This window comes from Corythoichthys intestinalis, chromosome 19, assembly GCF_030265065.1.
Source record: "Corythoichthys intestinalis isolate RoL2023-P3 chromosome 19, ASM3026506v1, whole genome shotgun sequence".
NCBI classification, from domain to species: domain Eukaryota; kingdom Metazoa; phylum Chordata; class Actinopteri; order Syngnathiformes; family Syngnathidae; genus Corythoichthys; species Corythoichthys intestinalis.
This window is the reverse complement of record NC_080413.1, coordinates 39,058,899-39,080,922: the sequence shown is the minus strand read 5'-3', so window position 1 is coordinate 39,080,922 and position 22,024 is coordinate 39,058,899. Positions and strand designations below refer to the sequence as shown.

General features: G+C 38.9%; 1 protein-coding gene across 2 annotated transcripts in view; it reads left to right on the top strand.

The window, feature by feature from the left end:
• The window catches only part of meis2b (Meis homeobox 2b), a 68,070-nt gene extending 67,018 nt beyond the window's left edge, over positions 1-1,052 (top strand). For both annotated transcript variants that reach the window (XM_057823106.1, XM_057823105.1), the window contains exon 13: positions 59-1,052. The gene's annotated coding sequence lies outside the window, so the exon portion shown is untranslated. The remainder of the gene's footprint in view (positions 1-58) is intronic.
• Positions 1,053-22,024: the final 20,972 nt, after the last annotated feature.

Genomic DNA, 22,024 nt, shown 5'->3' with positions numbered 1-22,024 from the left:
CAGTAATCACCTATCGTAATATACCTTTAATTTATTCATTTATTTTATGTCTTTCCAGGCCTCCATGGTTGGCTCAGGGATCTTCTTCATTCATCTTGTGGAGCTCAAGGCCGCCAGTGCATATCCACGTGACCACCCCTTCCTCATCTTTGTTGCCCTGTGCACGGCTGGCACGCACGCGGGTGAAGAGGATTACGTGTGGGGAAAAATCCATCACCTGTAGGCTACTTTGTTTTCATGCAGTTCGAAAAGAGACTTTAGTAATATGAAATAACGGGAAGCGCCGGAGCGCCAAACGACGTGACTGTTTGGCTGCTAAAGACATTGACAACATAAGCGGTCACCCCTCAATTTCATTTTAAATTATTTATTTATTTTTATACCACGCGGCGGACCACAGGGATGACACCTTTTCTTTCTTTTTTTCTAGTCCAATATGTGAAGCTTTACTCCCAATTTATTTGCAACGCCTGTCCGAACAATTAATATAAAGGCAAACAGTACACAACCCATGCACACACATGAAAACACTGTGGATGGAATATATTTGAAAATATGTATAATAATTGTCGTGCTTTATAGATTTGTGCTTTTTTTTTTTTTTTTTTTTTTTTTTTACAGTGTTGCTCTTGTGACTCCACCACGCATCGCCCACCAACCTCGAGTGATGTTATAATCACCGCGCTCATGTTTTTGTTGCATTTTCTTATCCTGATTTTCTGTGTGTGCAACCGAAAGGAATTTATAAAGTGTTCAGTCAATTTGGATAATGTTTCAATGATTTTCTATCGCTAAAAAAAAAGGGAAAAGTCTGCACCGGTACCAAATCGAGACAAAATAAAGGAAGAATGACCAAAAAATACAGTGTGTTGATGTGAAGGAGGCCTTTGGAAAGAGAGTGAAAGATGGAGGTGTCGTGTGTGGGTGTTGTAAGGAGAGGGAAAAAAACAACAAAATTAGTTGTAGGAGCAGGTCACGTCTCCAGCTTCGGTTCGATAGGAGACGGAATTGCGGTTGTCTGCTATTAGATTGATCGTGACAGCCATGATGGATGAGACGGCCTGTGTGCGTGGGTGCGCGCGTGTGAATGAATTAAAGTATGGAAGTGTTGTTTCTTTTTGAAAACGGAATAAATAATTTTGTTATAAATTTGTTTTTACTCTTACGTAAACGCGCTTATTTTCTTGCTAGTTGTACTGGCCCGCTTTACAGGACGGAAATATAAATAAATAAATGCCTAAACTGCACGGAGGAGCTAATTTATCACTGTCAGACTGCAACGATCCTCAGAGGTTTGTATCGACAAGGAGAGCGCACAGCAGGACCTTCCATTGAAGATCTGTAACTATGCAGTATATGAGTATTGATGCGTGACTATTTAATCAAAGATAATGCAAAGAAATCACCACGAATTTGTTTATACACTGAAAAAAAATAACTGGTGGATTTACTTGATAAAAGCATTGTAACAATTTGCACTTACTTTTAATAAGTAAAACTTACCATTTAAATTTACTTTGGGGGTAAATTTTACCAATAAAAAATGCCACATGGCAAAATCCATTTTGCCACATGGCAAAAAAATGCCAAATGGCAAAATCCATTTTGCCACATGGCAAAAAAAAATCCACATGGCAAAATCCATTTTGCCACATGGCAAAAATATGCCACATGGGGAAATCGATTTTGCCACATGGCAAAAAAAAAAAAAAAAAAAAAAAAAAAAATGCTACATGGCAAAATCCATTTTGCCACATGGCAAATAAAATGTCACGCGGCAAAAAAAAAAAAAAAATCCCACATGGCAAAATCCATTTTAACACATGGCAGAAAATGTCCATGGCAAAATCCATTTTTCCACTTTGCATAAAAATGCCGCAAAGTAAGAAAAAATGCCACATGGCAAAAAAATAACCCACATGGCATAATCCATTTTGCCACATTGCAAAAATATGCCACAAGGGAAAATCAATTTTTCCACATGGCATAAAAATGCCACATTGGGAAAAAAAATGCTAAATGGCAAAATCCATTTTGCCACATGGCAAAAAAAAAAGCCAAATGGCAAAATCCATTCTGCCACACGGCAAAAAAAAAAAAAAAAGAAAGCCAAATGGCAAAATCCATTTTGCCACATGGCAAATACCACTTTTGGGATTCGGCCCTGCTGGGAAAAACACTGCGGAATATATTTGAAAATATGTATAAAAATTGTTGTGCTTTATAGATTTGTGCTTTTTTTTTTCTTGCACTTGTGACTCTACATGGCAAAATCCATGTTGCCACATGGCAAAAAAAAAAGAAAAAAAAAAAGCCACGTCTTTAACAGTAAAATATACTTAATAAAAGTAAATGCAAATTGTTATAATGATTTTATCAAGTAAATTGACCAGTTATTTTTTTCAGTGTAGGAGGAATTTTTTAAATTGAATATAAACAACAAAGACACAACAACATAGTCACATTATTTATTTTCCATCAATGTATATCGCTCACTTCAAGCAAAATTAGGGCTGTGGGATATTACAATCACTATATTTTCATATAAGCGGGCTGCATTACTCTGTGATGCGAGGCTACGTTTCTAACTACAATTATTTTTATTCATATTGCAGTGTCGGGAATACAGTTTATCTCATATTATAGGCTGAAAAAAATAAAACGAAATCAAATTCGTCCAATTAAGAAAAAGGCCAGTCAGTTCTTAATTCTTGCGTTATATTTATAAATGATAACGGATAGAAGATGGTGAGGGCGGCATTATTAAAAGATAAATGCCACGTATAAAATTTCCCAGTGTATTCGCCATCTCTTACTGTGCGCCAAGAGGACTAATTGGTAGGCTTCTGCAGACTGTGCACAAGATAAATGCGTTATGAAAGCTGCCGGAAACGCGCGCCTGTCTTCATGAAATATAGGTCAGGGCTGGAAAACGCTGAACGCAGAAGCGTCACGTGATTCCCAAAGTGTATATACTTTCAGTTGAATTGGAAGCATAGTGCGTCATTGTCTATTTTTTTCATTAATATAAATTGCAAGGGTAAGTTCCGAAAAATAATGAATCAAAATCAATTATTATCATTTTAGTTTGAAAATCAAGACAAATCATTTTTAAATTACATATCACTTGACCTTTTCCGTTCCAATGAAGGCTATTCATGCATAAAATAACGTTTGAGTACGGAGAAGAAATGTTTTTAGGACAGTAATTTCTTCTTATAAGAGGAAAATATTATATAATACATAGCGTTCTAATGAAGTTGTGTTTGTAAATAAAGATCTAAAATAACAAACTATTATTAGGTCTGTAATATTGCGTGTAATACTAATTTTGAACAATAATTCAAATTTATTTATTTATTTATTTATTTTTCATATTGTACTATTGCTGCTCTTGTCTGAGTGGTCAGCAAAAATCCTCGCTGAGATGTAGGACAGTTATATCACCTCACAAAGCCTGACTGAGCAGGGACAACACTCCGAGTCCATGGGTGGGAACACCGAACAATATCATTTTTATAATTTAATCGTTGGCTTTTGATTATTTGTCATCGGTAAATAAAAACATGACTGTGAAACATGAATTTGAAATTAAAAACTCAACTCAAAAAAGGCCTTTTTACACGTGCACGCGCAAGCCAAATGTGAAAAATCCCTCTGCAAACCGCGATTACCAGAATGACCAAATTTAAAAATGAAGAGTGGAAGGCTTTTCGTTAGTGTAAGATAAGTCTATAGTGTGAAGAAGTGGATATTCTTTGTTGCACTAGAGCTTTACTAATTTTTATGGAGAAAGAGGAGAGATAGCAGCTGCAAAAAATGTCTCAGTGGAAACGTTTTTTAAACTCGTTCATGTGCTAAAACTCCAACCTGACTCATGCGAATGAGATGTTTGAACCGCCTTCTGTCGTGTACATCTGCGGCCTGTCTCGTCCATGGACAATATCGCACGAATTGGTTTAAAACTCAAATTCTTCAACAAAAAAATCAATAAAATTCTCTCTCTCTCTCTCTCTCTCTCTCTCTCTCTCTCTCTCTCTCTCTCTCTCTCTCTCTCTCTCTCTCTCTCTCTCTCTCTCTCTCTCTCTCTCTCACTTTCTCTCTCTTTTATAAATGAATTTTTAAAAATATGATGTTGCATTTGGAAATTAAACCACTTGAAAATGGATCATTTGGTGCAAGGGCGTAGATTTGGTCCACTTTGAAAATGGATCATTTGGTGCAATGGCGTAGATTTGGTCTCGAAAACCCTAAAACTAACAAAAATAAATGAAAATTGAGCCTTCCCTCAGGTAAAACACTACTGCTTTTGTCCACAAGCACAGCCAAACTCAACAAAAAATGAGAGCTCCTTTGGGCCGCTTTAAGACCACATGAATAAGATAAAAATGAAAACTGGGGAGAAGGGGGTAAATCTTTCTTTCAATTTAATTAACATTAACAGTAGAAGACATACAGGAGGATGTTTCTCTCAAAGTGGCTTCCCCCTAGAGTTCGAGAAATGCACATAAAGTCATTTTATGCTACAGTTTATCACAAAAGTGAGTATACCCCTCACATTTCTGCAGATATTTAAGTATATCTTTTCATGGGACGACAGTGACAAAATGACACTTTGACACAATGAAAAGTAGTCTGTGTGCAGCTTGTATAATAGAGTTAATTTATTTTCCCCTCAAAATCACTCAAAATATAGCCATTATTATTTAAACCCTTTTTGTCAGTGTTGTCCATTGAAAAGATATACTTAAATATCTGCAGAATTGCGAGGGGTATACTCACTTTTGTGATACACTGTAACTCTGATGCAGGTCAGACATTCAGTAGCAAAATTAGTGATGTGTTCCCCACCTACACAAAATTGATGTCTTTTTACATAACTTACAGTGGATGCTTCTAGTGGAAAAAAAACTTCTAATATCCCTCGTCTTCGAATAGAGCGGAGGAGGCGGCATGTTGTATTTCTGTCTGGGCTGTGAATACGTGTGTGTGTGTGTGTGGGTGTCAAGTCATCAGCCAATCAAACATGCGTTTGTTGGGAAAAAAGTCAGCAAGTGAAAATGGGTCAATCTAAGTCTGAACATAATGAAAACACTGGAATTCACTTCATAATCGTAGGGTCAATTCTATCCTTACAACATATGGGAAGACAATATAAATTACTTCTATACCTGAAGTCATTATATAATGCAAAAAAGGTTGCTTAAAAGTTGGTGGGGACAATTTCAGCATCACACACGTTTCTCAATACAATAAAAGGCTTTCTCATACTGCACACACAGAATGCTATACCTGACACTCCTATCGCAAGAAGGCTTTTGCCATCAAATCTCTACATTGTGCTCATTCGTGTTTTCATTTGCTACACAGTCGTATTTCCACTGACACACATACAATTCATTGAGTACACACAACTCAGCTTTTGCTGCACACTACCAAGCATTTACATCACATTGTAGTGCAAAACTGAAAACACGATAGTCCAATGCAACACACCATATGAATGACAATGAATCTGTAAAATAAGATAGAAGAAGTATTGGCACCCCTGCAATTCTGTCAGATAATGCTCGATTTCTCCCATAAAATGATTGTAATTACAAATGCTTTGGTAGTAATATCTTCATTTATTTTGCTTGCAATGAAAAAACACACATCAAAACAAAAACATCAGGGAACTCCCGCACGGTTTCGGCTGTAGGGACCATGTTCTTTTCTTTGAGAGCCTTGTTTTTTTTTTTTTTTTTTTGTCGCTGTAAACTCTATGTTGACACCATTTCAAGTCCTCAGACAGTTCTTTGGTCTTCTTTCTTTTCTCCACGCTCAATGTGGTACACACAAGGACATAGGACAGAGATTGAGTCAACTTTAATCCATTTTAACTGGCTGCGAGTCTGATTTACTTTTTGCCACCACCTGTTATGGGCCACAGGTAGGTAACAGGTGCTGTTAATTACACAAATTAGAGAAGCATCACATGATTTTTCAAAGGGTGCCAATACTTTTTTCCGGCCCATTTTTGGAGTTTTGTGTAAAATGATCATCATTTTTTTTTTCATTTTCTTTTTTGCTTTTTCATTGCAAGCAAAATAAATAAAGATATTACTACCAAAGCATTTGTAATCACAATCATTTTCTGGGAGAATTGAGCATTATCTGACAAAATTGCAGGGGTGCCAGTACTTTTGGCCAGCAGTGTACCAATCATTGAGTACACACAGCTAAGCTTTTGCTGCACGCTACCAAGCGTTTACAGCACATTGTAGTGCAAAACTGAAAACGCTATAGTCAAATGGAACCAGTGTTGTTAATCTTACATTGAAAAAGTAATTAGTTACAGTTACATATTACTTCTCCCAAAAAGTAATTTAGTACCTCAGTTACCTCATTGTAAGCATAATTGATTACTCAGCAAAGTAACTGACGCTACTTTACCTGTTATTACATCATACATTTGTTAAAATCTTTCACATAAAAGATGAATTGAAGTTTTTACCTATATAACAGTCTAACGGTATACAGACTTTAACTTTCAAATAGTCTGAAGGAAAAAAAGCCTTTTTGTTTTTCCTGTTGTACTGAACCCACACCGAACTGTGACCCCCGTACCGAGGTACATATTGAACTGTGACTTGTGTGTATTGTGACACTCCTAAATATTTTCAATATGCAGGTGAGGCTCTAAATCTCCTGCTTCTCCTATCTTTGCTCCAGTTGCTTTGTTTAAAGGTTCACGGATATGGTAAGGAAAGTGACTATTTTTGGTAATAATAAAAAGATATATATGGCGGAAAACACAGACAAGGCTGAAAAAGCAGTTTCTAACTGATCCAAACAAAGACAAAAAAAAAAAAAAAAACATTTACATTTTTGATTGAAGTGATTTTCCTTTTGAAAAAAAATATTTTTTGTTTGTTTGAAGCAACTTATTTTTTGATTGAATAATAAAGACACAAATGTCCTAGCCAAAATGTGGTCTAAACGCAAAATTACATGAATTCAATCAAAAATGTTGTTTCAATAAAAAAAAAGTTGACTTAAAAAAAAAAAAATCAAAGAAAAATAGTTTTCAAATATATTCTTTTGAATTTCAAATTTATTTTTTCATTCAAACATATTTTTTTTGATTGAAGTGACTTTTTCTTTGATTGAAAATATATATTTTGAGCAACTTTTTATTTGATTAAAGCAATTTTTTGGGGGGATTGAATAATAAAGACACAAATCTACCGCCATACAAAAGCCTCCTACAACACCATATAAGTTGTTGAATTTTTTTTCTTTTATGTTTTTCTATGTCTGGCCACTACAGGGTTAATTTGTTTGGTTCCAATTGTCTCAAGCATGTGTGGCGGCGACCAGGTAAGGAGTACAAAGATAAGTGTGTCATGCCTACAGTCAAGCATGGAGTAGCACCTCTTCAATCTCTGCAGCAATGCTGACAGCACTCCTGTAACGAGTCACATGACATTTTGGATTGGACATGTTTGTATCTTAATGAAAGAAAATCATATTTTTGAAAAATAGGAAATTGAACATTGTTTTCATGTCCTAAGAAGAATGAAAACACATCTGAAAAAACTAAGGATTTTATAATTCATGCATCAGACGGTTTATGGCAAGGCAAGGCAATTTTTTTTGTATAGTGCAATTCAACACAAGGCAATTCAAAGTGCTTTACATCACGCGAATATCCACAGGCAGCGATAAAATGATTCATAAAAATCCCATTAAATCAAAACGAAAGTTGAAAACAAAGACATCATCAAGAGAATTAAAAAAAAAATTGAAATCGGAAATAGGAATAAAACAGACACAAAGAGATTAAAAAGCAAATAGCTTGAAATTTGAAATTTAAAAAGTTATGAATATGCTGTGGTGAACAATATCGTTTTTAGCCCTGATTAAAAGGGGCTTACAGTTTGAGCACACTTCAGACCTACAGGTACCTTTTTCCAGAGGTGACTGAATGCTGCCTCACCCTGCTTGGTTCCCGTTCTTGGAACATACAGCAGACCCATTCCAGACGACCTTAAGGGTCTAGATCAGGGGTGGGCAATTATTTTTCCCCAGGGGCCAAATGAGAAGCAGAAAATATTGTGGAGGGCCGGACCAAAAGCTTGAAATCTACTCGTTATTAATTTTGTTTCTACATTGAAATAAGTAAATTGTATTGTTTACAGAAGCTGGTAAGAGTATGTGTTATTGTTAGATAATGAGAGAGTGAGGTTGTTTTACAAAAAAAACTGAATTTATTCAGTGAAAACAGAGGTAAGTTTGCTACATTTCCGACTGTTTTTCAGTCACATTACCACAATGCTTTATTTTTAACTTAACTTTCTATAAAGATACCACAATAATGTAACATAACTCAACATTTTTATCAAACTGCCAAACAGTGCAGAACAAACACGTTTCAGTAGTTTTTTCTTCAGTGAGAGAAATCTAGCCTCTGTTGAGCTTTAACAAGAGCATCAAGGTCAGGTTGAATGTTTGAGGTGGAGATGTGAAGCACATCTGACAGATGGTCATCAGTCAGAGAGGACCTGTACCTGGATTTGGTAAACTTCATTACTGAGAATGTTTGCTCAGATGTACAGGTAGAACCAAAAAGAACCAACATCTTCTGAGCATGTTTCCTCATGTTTGCAAAAATTCTCCTTCCTGAGAGATGAACAGAACTCCAGCAGTGAGGCTGACTTAAAGTGCTCTGCCAGTACTGTATCTGACTGCAAGTCTATGAGCTCCAGCTGGACATCAGTGGGTGCATTATCCACATTGCATGCAAAGGGAGAGGAAATCAGGTGCATTTCATCCTCAATGTTTTTAAAATCTTCAAATCGTCTTGAAAACTCACTGTACATGTCTCCTAGCATCGATGAGTACCTACAGAGGTGACTGGCTGATGGTTTGACTTCTTTCAGGGTTTGCGTGTGAGTGAGAATTTTGTTCTCTAGTTGATTTGAGAGAAACTGCAACTTTCTCATGAAAGCCTTGACCAGGTTTTGTCCATTTCATGGACAAAAAGGCCCTTGCCTTGCAGTTTAGTGTTCAGTTCGTTCATCAGTGCAGTCACGTCAACAGCAAATGCTAAATCGGCAATCCAGTTAACATCTAAGAGCTCAGGGATGTTTTTGCCTTTAGTCTCTCAAAACTCTTGAATCTCTGCTTTTAGGTCCCAAAACCTTTTTAACACTTTGCCCAGGCTGAGCCATCTGACAGCAGTATGGTAACTGATGTCACCATGTTCGTCATCATGTTCTTCTAAAAGTGCAACCAACTGCCTGTGATTTAATGCTCGTGCCCTGATAAAGTTAACTGTCTTAGTTACAACATCAATAACATTGTTAAGTTTCAACACTGACTTACACAACGCATGCTGATGAATAATACAATGAATAAACACCAATTTATGCTCTGCGTCAAGTTCAGTCACTTTATCTTGCATCCGTTTCAAAAGTCCTACATTTTTCCCGGTCAGATTGGGACAACCATCAGTAGTGACTCCTATCAGTTTGTCCCATTTCAGTTAAGCTTGTCCATGCATGCGTTTACCTCCTTGAACAAATCACTCCCCGTGGTTGTTCCTTTCATTGATCTCACTGCTGCCAGCTCCTCCGTAATCGTGAAATCCTGTGTTATTCCTCGGAGAAACACGAGTAACTGCGCCGTGTCGCGGACGTCACAGCTCTCGTCCAAAGCCAAGGAGAAAAAGTCAAAACTTGCTACTCCACTTTTTAGCTGAAGTCGGAGATTCTCCGCGATGTCCTCCACCCTTCTGGTTACCGTTCGCCTGGACAGCCGGATTTTCTCAAATGTTTCTTTTTTCTCCGGACATATTAGCGCTGCAGAGTCCACCAAGCACTCTTTCACAAACTCTCCCTCCGAAAACGGCTTACAGTTTTTAGCGATTTTATGAGATATCACAAAGCTGGTCTTGGTTGCTGCATCCCGAGCTGCATATAGCTTGGTAAAATAGCCTTGTTGTTTTTCTAGCTTCGCTAGCAAATCTTCAGATAACCGCGCTCTTCCAGCCTCAGTCAGATGTCCGTATTTTTCTGCATGCTTCGTCTCGTAATGCCGACTCACGTTGTATTCCTTAAACACGGCGATCTGCTCACCACAAAGTAAACACACGGGTTTACCACCGACGTCTGTAAATAAATATTTCGTTGTCCATATTTTTTGAAACCACGACCTTCAGCGTCCACCTTTCTTTTTTTGGCGTGTGCAGACATTTTAGGGTTACCATTGAGTTGCTGCTAGTCACATGCACTCAGACTTGTTTCAGTACCTGGACGTAAATGACGTACGCATGCCGTAAACAGGTTTCAAAGTAAAAGTCCTGCTGTTTTAGTCCACGTATTACGCACAATTTTGAAAGTAGGTTTTATTTTCTTAAGTCCAAGCAACCTTTCGCGGGCCAGACAGAGTGGGTCTGCGGGCCGTATTTGGCCCGCGGGCCGTAAAATGCCCGGTGTTCGGCCATTCCCTACTACGCAGCGAAACGTACGCACATCGGTTAGAAGCGGCGAGTACTCACTATTTTTGTTTTTATTTAGTTATTTAGAACCTTTTCACTGCCTCAAAGATACTTTTTGCATGTATTACTCTCTCATACTTTTAACCATTGTGTTTTTTTTTGTTAGCTTTGAAGCAGTTGACCACATTAGTCACGTAGCGTATTTAAACCGTCCTAATTTGATATAACTACATTAAAGTATTTTCTGCAGGCATTTTTTTAGCACCTTATTCCTGTATGCATCTAAACAAAACAAGTTTAGAGCGCACGGTAGTACTTTAAGTGTCAAATTCGACTAGTGTAGACGTTTCGCCGTTGTAGGATATTTTGGCAGAACACCGGGTCTGGTCTAGATGCTTCATAGGGGTCAAACTAATCTAGCATGTCTTTTGGTCCAAGGCCATTAAAGTGCGTATAACACCAAAAGCATGTTTATTTCATATTTCACGTGGTGTTTTATGCTACTGAATGAAATGGACCGCTTGGTTCTGTGTGGGAGCGATCGTTTTATATTTTCAATTTCTGAATCCCGCGCCATGAAAATGAGTTACTTCCGGCTCCCATCTCGGGTTTAGGACGAATGTGACATCACCCAGGTCAGCATCTCTCAATAGAGCATTGCTTTATAGGATGCAAATGGACTGCGGAATCAGCTGATTTGCGGATTAATTATTTTATTTTTTCGCATCACTCCAGCCAAACAGCTGCAGGCTTTTGTAGCTGCACCAGGGAGAGGCGTGTGAGCCTTTTTGGGTTTCAGAAAGTTCCTATTCACCCCGAGATCGGCCAAAACAAGTGTGCGACAACTGTGGGACCATTGGACTTACGAGGAAGTGAGTAAACAACGTGTTTTGTATTATGTCAAATACTGGGATCACAGCACACGTTTTAACTCATTTGCTCCCAGAAACGTATAAAGACATTCTATTTTTAAATGCTTAACTGTCCCACAAACGTATTTCTACGTCTTTTGCGGTTTTTTTTTTGTACAAGAAGCATCTAGAGCAGGGGTCCCCATACTTTTTCCTGTGAGGGCCACATAACCCGTCCCTTCTCTGATGAGGGGCCGGGGTCAGTTTGTAACAGAGAAAGTGTGACGATTGCAGGAATGCCTAAATATAAAAATGTATTGTTTTTCAGAAAGCCACAATCAAGTAACCCTTTCTGGATTCTTCACGGAACAAAAGTAAATACAATAAAAATAATATAATAATAACACCATTAATTAAATAAATAATGACCAAATAACCCTCTCTGGGTTTTTCACAGAAAAAAGCCAGGAAATAAATAACACTATTGAAAAAAAAAATTTTTTTTTTTTTTTTACAAATTTTGTTTTTTGTTCAGGGGGCCAGACCAAATGTGGCGGCGGGCCGTGACCGGCCCGCGGGCCGTAGTTTGGGGATCCCTGATCTAGAGCTTCCGATCTATCGCCGAAACAAAAAACAAGCCTCAAAACCCATTTCAAAGCAATAAAACTGGCCACTGGAGGGCAGTAGCGCATTTGTTAAAACCCCACAACCCAATTCAAACAGTACAACTTTATTAGGGAAGTTAGCAGAGCCCCTCCGCAGCTTGCTGCTCAAGTCCACCGCACGCTTGAGTGTCCTGCACGGAAACGCGCACGGCCAAACCAGTTCCCCCCCAGGAACATAAGTTCCCCAGGCGAACGAGACAGTGGTCACCACAAAAAAAGACAAAAAAAAATCCATCTTTACGAGACAGTCGGCAATGAGGGAAAAGTTTAACCGCTGTCGCAGCCACCAAACGTCATCTCTCAGTTAGGTAAGTGTGAATAAATTGTTACTTTGCTATCAAAAGCTCTATTTGGCTGGTTGTTCATGTTATTTTGTAAAAGGAAAACATTATTCAGATGTTTGGGATGTCACTGAAGCAAAAAATAGCCGTGTTAAAGTCAAAATTATGTTTGAAATTTTTGCGTTTACAAAAAGCTCATTTTCTCCGTTTTTTCATCAGAAATTGGAAAAATGCTCAAACTAAGCTATTTTCTAATGCTGATTTCTAAAGAATGGAAAAACATATGAACTTACTTTTTTTTCTGCTGAAAGAAGAGAGTCTAATCTTTCTTTTGGTGGGTTCCATGTTTATATAGCAATAGAACATAATTTTTTGTGGGCCGTGCAAAATCAGTCAAAATCCAGTAAAATGGCCGGGAGCGAAGGGCCTTGCTCCAGTGAAAATGGCTGGGAGTGAAGGAGGTGGCTTGCATTTTGTGGCTGACATGTTACTTGTCCACCGAAAATGCCATTCGGCCGACGACCGGCGGCTTGTCGCACATTCCCCCGCCGGGAGAGCGCTACACTTAGCTTATTGCCCTCCTCGTGTGCCCGATGTTCTATCAAATTTTCCACCCGATCAGAAATTGCAACTTTGTGTTAAAAATGGCCGCAAATACAGTGATTACAAAGTAAACACTACAAACTTTCTATAAATCAAGGACTATTTCCTTACGTTTGGTCATGGACGTAGAAAAGTTCTCCAGAGACACATCTTGCCATGTTAGCTGCAAAACTGCACGCCGCTCTAATTATGTCTTCGCGTCTAGTTAAGCATTAATTTACGCCATATTCATGTTTACCATGTGGCAGCTAGGCGCTCCTACGATGTTGGCCCGTTTGTCCGGCGGTAATTCTCCTATTACTTCCCCAGCAAACATGCTCTCCTGCCCGCAGCGGGGGATGAGCTGTAACTTGCTCGCCGTTGGGCGGGTTGCCGATCAGTGAAGACAATCAACAACCCTGCAGCCGTGTGATATGATCCCGGGTAGTTTTGAGTGATTTTTTGCTGCGAAAGCTGAGAATAGACTTTGAAACATCACTCGGTTCGGGTTATTATGTCGGCTAGCTGTCACGCCTCCTCGTTTGTTTACGCTCTAAGGGCAGGGAAATGACAAAAGCCGGACAAATTCCGGCGGCATAAAATATTGTTCAGTAGGTGTGACAGTAAAGGTGAAGTCGACAGTTTTGACCATTATGGAGTAATTTTGCCAATATTTTTTAATATTTCATATTCCATGTAGCACAAGTCTGTTGTTTGTCATGACCATACCATTTTTTAGCAATTGGGGAAAATACTTTGATAAAAAGAATATCCTGTAAAAATATTGGAGTAGACAGACTGAAAGAATTACATTTTGCGCCGCTCTTCGTCGCATTTTCCTCGTTTTGACTAATTCCTCCTCAATGGACTGAATTCTAAATCAGATGAAACCAAGATCCTGCCGATGTCATCCTTCTGTTGGGGATGCTAGTGTCCTATAATGGTTGGCGTGGCTGATCGGCAGATTAAAAGACTCATTTCTCGTTATCTGCACATTGCCAAATTGTTGTATATAGTCGAATCGTCTCCAAATATGATTTTAATTCACATAATAATGCTATTTAAGACTTTTTTTCTCCTGTCGTATTCACTTTAAGTGTTTTGTAGATATGAAACAGTGTTTTATATCCTATCCTTTGACTCACTGGAAGCCAGTGTAACAATTTCAGAACCGGTGTAATATGGTCCAGTTGCCTTGTATTTGTAAGGACTCTGGCAGCAGCACTCTGTACTGGCTTCAGCTTCCCGAGTGATTTTCTATCAAGCCCTGTAACTTTAGCGTTGCAATAGTCCAATCTACTGAAAACGCATGCATAAGTTTTTCCATGTCTTGTTTACACCGAAGCCTATTAAACCAACACTCACTCTTTTCAACCATTATAAAATATTTTCATAACATGATATGTCGACTGACAACTAGTTGAATGACATCTGTTTTATATTTTGAGGGTCTGTATCACTTTCACCGGCACAAATTGTATCACATTCACCGTGCACCCCCCTTCTCTTTTGTTTTACTGGATTTTGGCTGATTTTGCAAGGCCCACAGAAAACTCTGTTCTATTGCTACATAAACATGGAACCCACCAAAAGCAGGATTAGACTCTTTTCTTTCAGCTGAAAAAAAGTTAGTTCATATCTTTTTCCATTCTTTAGAAATCAGCATTAGAAAATAGCTTAATTTGAGCAATTTTCCAATTTCTGATGAAAAAACTGAAATTGAGCTTTTGGTGAAAGCATACATTTCAAACATAACTTTGACTTTAACACAGCTATTTTTTGCTTTAGGTACATCCCAAACATCTGAATAATGTTTTCCTTTTACAAAATAACATAAACAACAAGACAAATAGAGCTTTTGATAGCAAAGTAACAATTTATTTACACATAATTAACTGAGAGATGACACTGTTGTGGCCGTGACAGCCGGGGTAAAGTTTTCCCTCATCGCCGCCTGTCTCTGCTCGGCGAGCAGCACGGACTCAACAGCATCGTCCGCTGCACTGGTGGTCCCGGTCGTTCTGCTCGGTCGTCCAGCGCCTGGCATCCCGGGTGTCCTTCCGGTTGTTCTGCTTGGTCGTCCGCTGCCTGGCATCCTGGACGTCCATTCGGTTGTCTTCCACCGGCGCCCCGGTCGTGCGGCCAGTTGTTTGTTCCGTTGAATCGGGTTCCGGGTCTTACCAAATGCGCTACTGCCCTCCAGCGGTCAGTTTTATTGCTTTAAAATGGTTTTCAGCGTTGTGCTTTAGAGCTAAGTTGAATCATAACCCAGAGATGGCTCTTGTGAAAAAAAAAACGTTAAAGACGTATAAATACATTTTTGGGACACTGAAACAATCAAAAATAGAACGTATTTATACATTTTTGGGAAAAAAATGAATTAACTTTGAGGAGGGTGGCAGGAACCCTGCCACACAAAAAACTATAAATGTGCTGACTTCTTTATGTCATACGTCACTTCCTCGTTTCCCCATACATTATATAGACGGTGCGAACGCTTTCGTGCGAAATTTGTAACCTGAAATCTGGCAGAGCAATAAAAGAGACAAAAAGTTTTGTCTGTGGATGATAAAAGGACACTCAAGAATAAACATTGGCCCATCTTTCACTCGCTAGCGTGAAGCCCCCACTACCCAACCGGGCGGGGAGGTGGTGAGCACCTCGAAGCCACATGGTTGCATATGCTATTGTTTAGTCACAACTAGATTCATTATTTCAATACTATTCATCCTTCACACAGCCACGCTTTTTGCTCGGGATGGGACATCAATAAGACCAAACAGATTGGGTGAACAGGGGTCAGGGCTACATTTGTCACAAATTTGAACCTAATTAAATGATATGCTAAATTACTGTGCTCATTACCTCGATCACGATCGACCAGTCAATCTCAATGCTAGTGTGGGTAGCTTGTGGTATCCCAAAAAAATCTTTTTTTTTTTTTTTTTTTTTTAATGTTCATAGCTGATTATGGTGTGTGTATGTTGTGTTGTGTGAGCAACATATTAGGTTATGCAGCACCCGTCTCTCTAAGCAGCTTCTTGCTCACGTTTTTCTGGTTCTATAGTTTCCATCAGAGTTCACTACATGTCTCACAGTTAAATTTACGTCAACAGTAGAAAACACAAACAGAAGGACACTTCTAAGCAGCTTCCTATTAGAGTTTTGCAGGTTAGCAAGTTCATACAGTTTAATATTATGCTAACTGTGATGCAGGTTAGAGTAGCAAAATTAGTGGTGTGTTTCCCACAATATTGGCATCTTTTTAAATTACTTACAGTGGCTGCTGCTGTCCAAAAAAAAAACTTCTAATATCCCTCGTCTGCGAAGGAGGCGGCATGTTGTCGACATGTATTTCTGTCGGGGCTATGTGAGTGTGAGCGTGCATGTGTGTGTCGGGGGTGGGTCAAATCATCAGCCAACCAAACTTGCAATTGAGAGGGGGCGGGGGGGGGGGGTGGACCAGTGCATTCAGCAAGTGAAAAGGGGTAAATGTAATTTGAACTAGGGCTGTCAAATGAATAAAATTTTTAATCTAGTTAATCACAGCTGAAAAACTAATTCATTGTAATTAATTCCAATTCAAACCATATCTGAAATACGTCGTATTTTTCTGTAAATTATTGTTGGAATGGAAAGATAAGACACAAGACAGATATATAAATTCAACATACTGTACATAAGTACTGTATTTGTTTATTATAACAATAAATCCACAAGATGGCATTAACATTTTTAACATTCTTTCTGATAAAGGGATCCACGGATAGAAAGACTTGTAGTCAGGGGTGAAAGTGGACCGGAACGAGCCGGATCTCCGTACCGGCATGAGTTTTTGACCGGGAACGCCGTTCCGACGGTATTTTGATCCCGAAAATATGACGGCAACTGTCAAAATCCTATGTGTGATGGTTTGTTTAAAGTATTGTATTTTGTCAAATGATGCCCTCTGGTGGCGGAGTTGGGTGTGTCTGAACTCTAGGCTTTTATGACTGAGAAGCAGATGTTTCGGACATGGCTAAGGGACAGCTACTTACTCTGGTTCGGCCCACTTGAAGCTCTAAGTTGTTTCAGTTGATGTATTTTGGTGTTGGCATTTGTAGTTAAGTTTGGAGATACTGTTTGCTTGGTGATGTTTAGCGATTTGCTATGAGAGAAGTGTGAATACGTTAGCATTCGTAGCATCTAAGCTAGCGGGCTTTATTATGCAGAATGGGCTGAATTGATTTACTAAATTTACATATTGATCGTACTGGAGGAACGTATGATCACCAATTGTTTTGTGTAAAATGTTTATTGTTAATATGTGTGTCATTTTGAACATGAGTGCATGTATGTGTTGCAGCCTTTAGGATTAGTCAAAAGTGAAGAAGTAAAAGCTTCAAATGAAAAAAATCCACTATTGCCTCGTTTTGCTGTCTGTCAACCTAAACAAATTCACGTTTAGTGAGGACAGAACACTATCTATGAAAAAAAAAAAAAAAAAAAAAAGAACGCTTTGTGAATTAATGCAATAAAAAAGAGCAATGCAACAGAAAATTGATCAGCTCTTTACGAGAAAGGAAAGAGTTGAAGAGGCTTGTTTATATAGAAAGGAAAGAGTTGAAGAGGCTTGTTTATATGATCTACTGGCCATCATTTATTTAGACTCATCAAGTTTCATTGTAAATTCTCACTGAACGTAAAAGAAGTATGAATGAACATGTGTGGAACTATGTACTTAGTAAAAACAGGTGAAATAACTGAAAATATGTATAATCTTGTATCTTCAAAGTAGCTTCCTTTTGCTCCAATTACGTTTTTGTACACTCTCACTATTCTCTTGATGAGCTTCAAGAGGGAGTCACCTAGAATGGTATTTGACTTCACAGGTATGCCTTTTCAGGGTTGGTTAGTGGAATTTATAGCTTTATCAGTGGGGTAAGGACCTTCATTTGTGATGCATTGAATGAGGTGTGTCTTTTGGCCTGTACTGCATGTTAGTTATATCCTTATTTAAAAAAAAAAAAAAAAAAAAAATTAGGGGGAAATTAGATTAAGTTTGGGGTTACTTCTGTTTGTGTTGACTTATTTTGCAAATCATTAAAAAAATATATATGGTATTTTGAATGAAAATGATTTTTTTGTTTGTATATGGAATAGGAATAACTGCCAAAAGCAGTTTTATCTGCATTTCAGTGGTTTGAGGAGGTTTAACCCCCACCCCAAAAAAAAAATAAAAGAAATCTGGCTCCGTGGCGACCTTCTTGACAGGGAGTTCCGGCAAGAAATTCTAACCACTTTCACCCCTGCTTGTAGTTCTTAAAAGATAAATGTTAGTGCAAGTTATAGTAATTTTATATTAAAATCCCTCTTAATGTTTTCATTTTAATAAAATTTGTAAAATGCTCACTTAAAAAATAAACTAGTAGCTCGCCATTGTTGACGTTGCAGAACGGTGACGTCACATGGGCTCCCTGCCAATTTATATGGAATAGGAATAACTGCCAAAAGCAGTTTTATCTGCATTTCAGTGGTTTGAGGAGGTTTAACCCCCACCCCAAAAAAAAAAAAAAAAGAAATCTGGCTCCGTGGCGACCTTCTTGACAGGGAGTTCCGGCAAGAAATTCTAACCACTTTCACCCCTGCTTGTAGTTCTTAAAAGATAAATGTTAGTGCAAGTTATAGTAATTTTATATTAAAATCCCTCTTAATGTTTTCATTTTAATAAAATTTGTAAAATGCTCACTTAAAAAATAAACTAGTAGCTCGCCATTGTTGACGTTGCAGAACGGTGACGTCACATGGGCTCCCTGCCAATTTTCCACTGTGTCTTTAACTATGTAAGGTAGTGATTGAAATACAACACAAGGTTTCAATGGCGAGTTTTAAATTACTTAGAAATCAAGCCAATGAGTGTGTTTTGTCCCTCGACTGACGCCGTAGTTTCCTGTTTACTGGTCCATCCACGGTCATTTGAGTGCTGGCTTCACAACGTACGAGGCCTCTGATAGTTTGTATATTGGGACTAAATATTGCCATCCAATGTACTTGTTGAGCTAAACGAGTGCTAAACGAAATGTTTGAATAGTTTGTCCAAAGTCTGAGTAAGTTTTATTATTATTTTGCATCGCTATTTTGATTGGGAATGCCAGTTCTCTTTGCATTGCTGTTTAACTGCGTGAGAATAGGGCCTCATTAATACAGATTGAAGCGCTTTTCTTTTTGTGAACATTATTATTTTTTTGAGAGATAGGAATATTATTTTTGCTGTGCTTTCACTAAATGATACTTATGTTTGTTGTGAAGGAGTTGCCGAAGCTTATGCCAATAAACGGTGTGGTCCAATGAACGCCTGTGTCCACTCGCCTTTTTCTGCCTTTTAGCTCTCAATGTGCAAAAAACTGCGTCTTTGTAATCTGTTTGAGGCTATGTATGAGCGGGTCATTCTGCGCATGCGTTAGATGCGTCAAATATTTAAACGTGATTAATTTAAAAAATTAATTACTGCCCGTTAACGCGATAAATTTGACAGCATTAGTTTGAACATAATGAAAATAATTTACTTAATAATGGTAGGGTCAGTTCTATCCTTACAACAAATGGGAAGACAAAATAAATTGCCTGTATAACTGAGCTCATTATTATATGCATACAGTGGGGCAAACCACCAATTGTGCAAGTTGTCCTACTTGAAAAGATAAGAGAGGCCTGTTATTGTAAACATGGGTAAACCTCAACCATGAGAGACAGAATGTGGAAAAAAAAAAAAAGAAAATCACATTGTTTGATTTTTAAAGAATTTATTTCCAAATTAGAGTGGAAAATAAGTATTTGGTCACCTACAAACAAGCAAGATTTCTGGCTGTCAAAGAGGTCTAACTTCTAATGAGGTCTAACGAGGCTCCACTTGTTACCACTCAATGGCACCTGTTTTAACTCATTGTCGGTATAAAAGACACCTGTCCACAACCTCAGTCAGTCACACTCTAAACTCCACTATGGCCAAGACCAAAGAGCTGTCGAAGGACAGCAGAGACAAAATTGTAAACCTGCGCCAGGCTGGGAAGACTCAATCTGCAATAGGTAAAAAGCTTGGTGTAAAGAAATCAACTGTGGGAGCAATTATTAGAAAATGGAAGACATACAAGACCACTGATAATCTCCCTCGATCTGGGGCTCCACGCAAGATCTCACCCCGTGGCGTCAAAATGATAACAAGAACGGTGAGAAAAAATCCCAGAACCACACGGGGGGACCTAGTCAATGACCTACAGAGAGCTGGGACCACAGTAACAAAGGCTACTATCAGTAACACAATGCGCCGCCAGGGACTCAAATTCTGCACTGCCAGACATGTCCCCCTGCTGAAGAAAGTACACGTCCAGGCCCCTCTGCAGTTCGCTAGAGAGCATTTGGGTGATCCAGTAGAGGACTGGGAGAATGTGTTAGGGTCAGATGGAACCAAAATAAAACTTTTTGGTAGAAAAACTGGTTCTCGTGTTTGGAGGAGAAAGATGCTTTGAGGCTGTTTTTCTGCAAAGGGACCAGGACGACTGATCTGTGTAAGGGAAAGAATGAATGGGGCCATGTATCGAGAGATTTTGAGTGAAAATCTGTTTCCATCAGCGAGGGCATTGAAGATGAGACGTGGCTGGGTCTTTCAGCATGACAATGATCCCAAACACACAGCCAGGGCAACAAAGGAGTGGCTTCGTAAGAAGCATATCAAGGTCCTGGAGTGGCATAGCCAGTCTCCAGGCCTCAACCCCATTGAAAATCTGTGGAGGGAGTTGACAGTCCGTGTTGCCCAATGACAGCCCCAAAACATCACTGCTCTAGAGGAGATCTGCAGGGAGGAATGGGCCAAAATACCAGCAACAGTGTGTGAAAAGCTTGTGAAGAGTTACAGAAAAGGTTTGGCCTCCGTTATTGCCAACAAAGTGTACGTAACAAAGTATTGAGATGAACTTTTGGTATTGACCAAATACTTATTTTCCACCATCATTTGCAAACAAATTCTTTAAAAATCCAACAATGTGATTTTCTGTTTTTTTCCCCCCACATTCTGGCTCTCATGGTTGAGGTTTACCCATGTTGACCATTCCAGGCCTTTCTAATATTTTCAAGTGGGAGAACTTGCACAATTAGTGGTTGACTAAATACTTATTTGCCCCTCTGTATAAGGTTGTTCAAAGGTTGGTGGGGACAATTTGAGCATCCTGAAAACTTGCAACTATGCAAACCTACGCCCTTGCAATTCTCAATTCTGCCACATCCATTCATTGATTTGATGAATGCATTTACTCTGGTAGACTAAGGGACTATAATCATGTGAGGACACAGAAATGTAGAGTTGTGTGTAATCTACATAGGTGTGATATGAGATGTCATACTGTTCCACGATCTGACCTAGAGGAAGCATAGATGTTAAATAATAGTGGTCTGAAAATGAACGTTAGAGGAACCCTGCATGTGAATTTGGTTCGTTCGTGGTTTCTGATTGACAGAAAAAATCCTGAACATGTAAATAAAATGTGAACCACTGAAGAACATTGTCAGTGAACCCTACCCACTGTTCCACTCTGCTGAGTAGTATGTTCTGATAAACTGTGTCGAATGCGGCATGGTAGCAGAATAGGTGATTTGCCCGCGTCATTATTCCGACGAATATCATTGAGGACTTTGATAAGCACGGCCTCAGTGCTGTGGTGTGGCCCAAATCCAGACTGTAATGATTTAAAAAGATTGTTTTGAAAGCCTGGATCTGTTCATAAACAACCCTTTTGATAATTTTCCCCAGGAATGGCAGATTTGATAACGATTTTCTTATTGATTCCAAGCAGCACAAATTACATCACGTAATTAACACATGTTACTAGTGATGCCGAGGCGCCGATGCGTGTGCCGAGTAAACCGGAAAAAAATCTGCAAAGCGCGCATCGAGGCATGAGTTGATTACGCTTGTGGCCACGCCGGAAGCCTCAGAACGCGCAATGCTACGTCCAACGCCTCGCGAGACGGGCTTCCTATGTCATCGCCATCACAGTTTCGCGGGTGATACGAAATAAAATGACGCACCGAGACGACAATGAGCTGACAGGTGACACTGACAAAGGCAACTCGCATCTTCAAACCTCAGTACAATCAGATTCGTTTTGCAATGGACGCACCATCCACAAC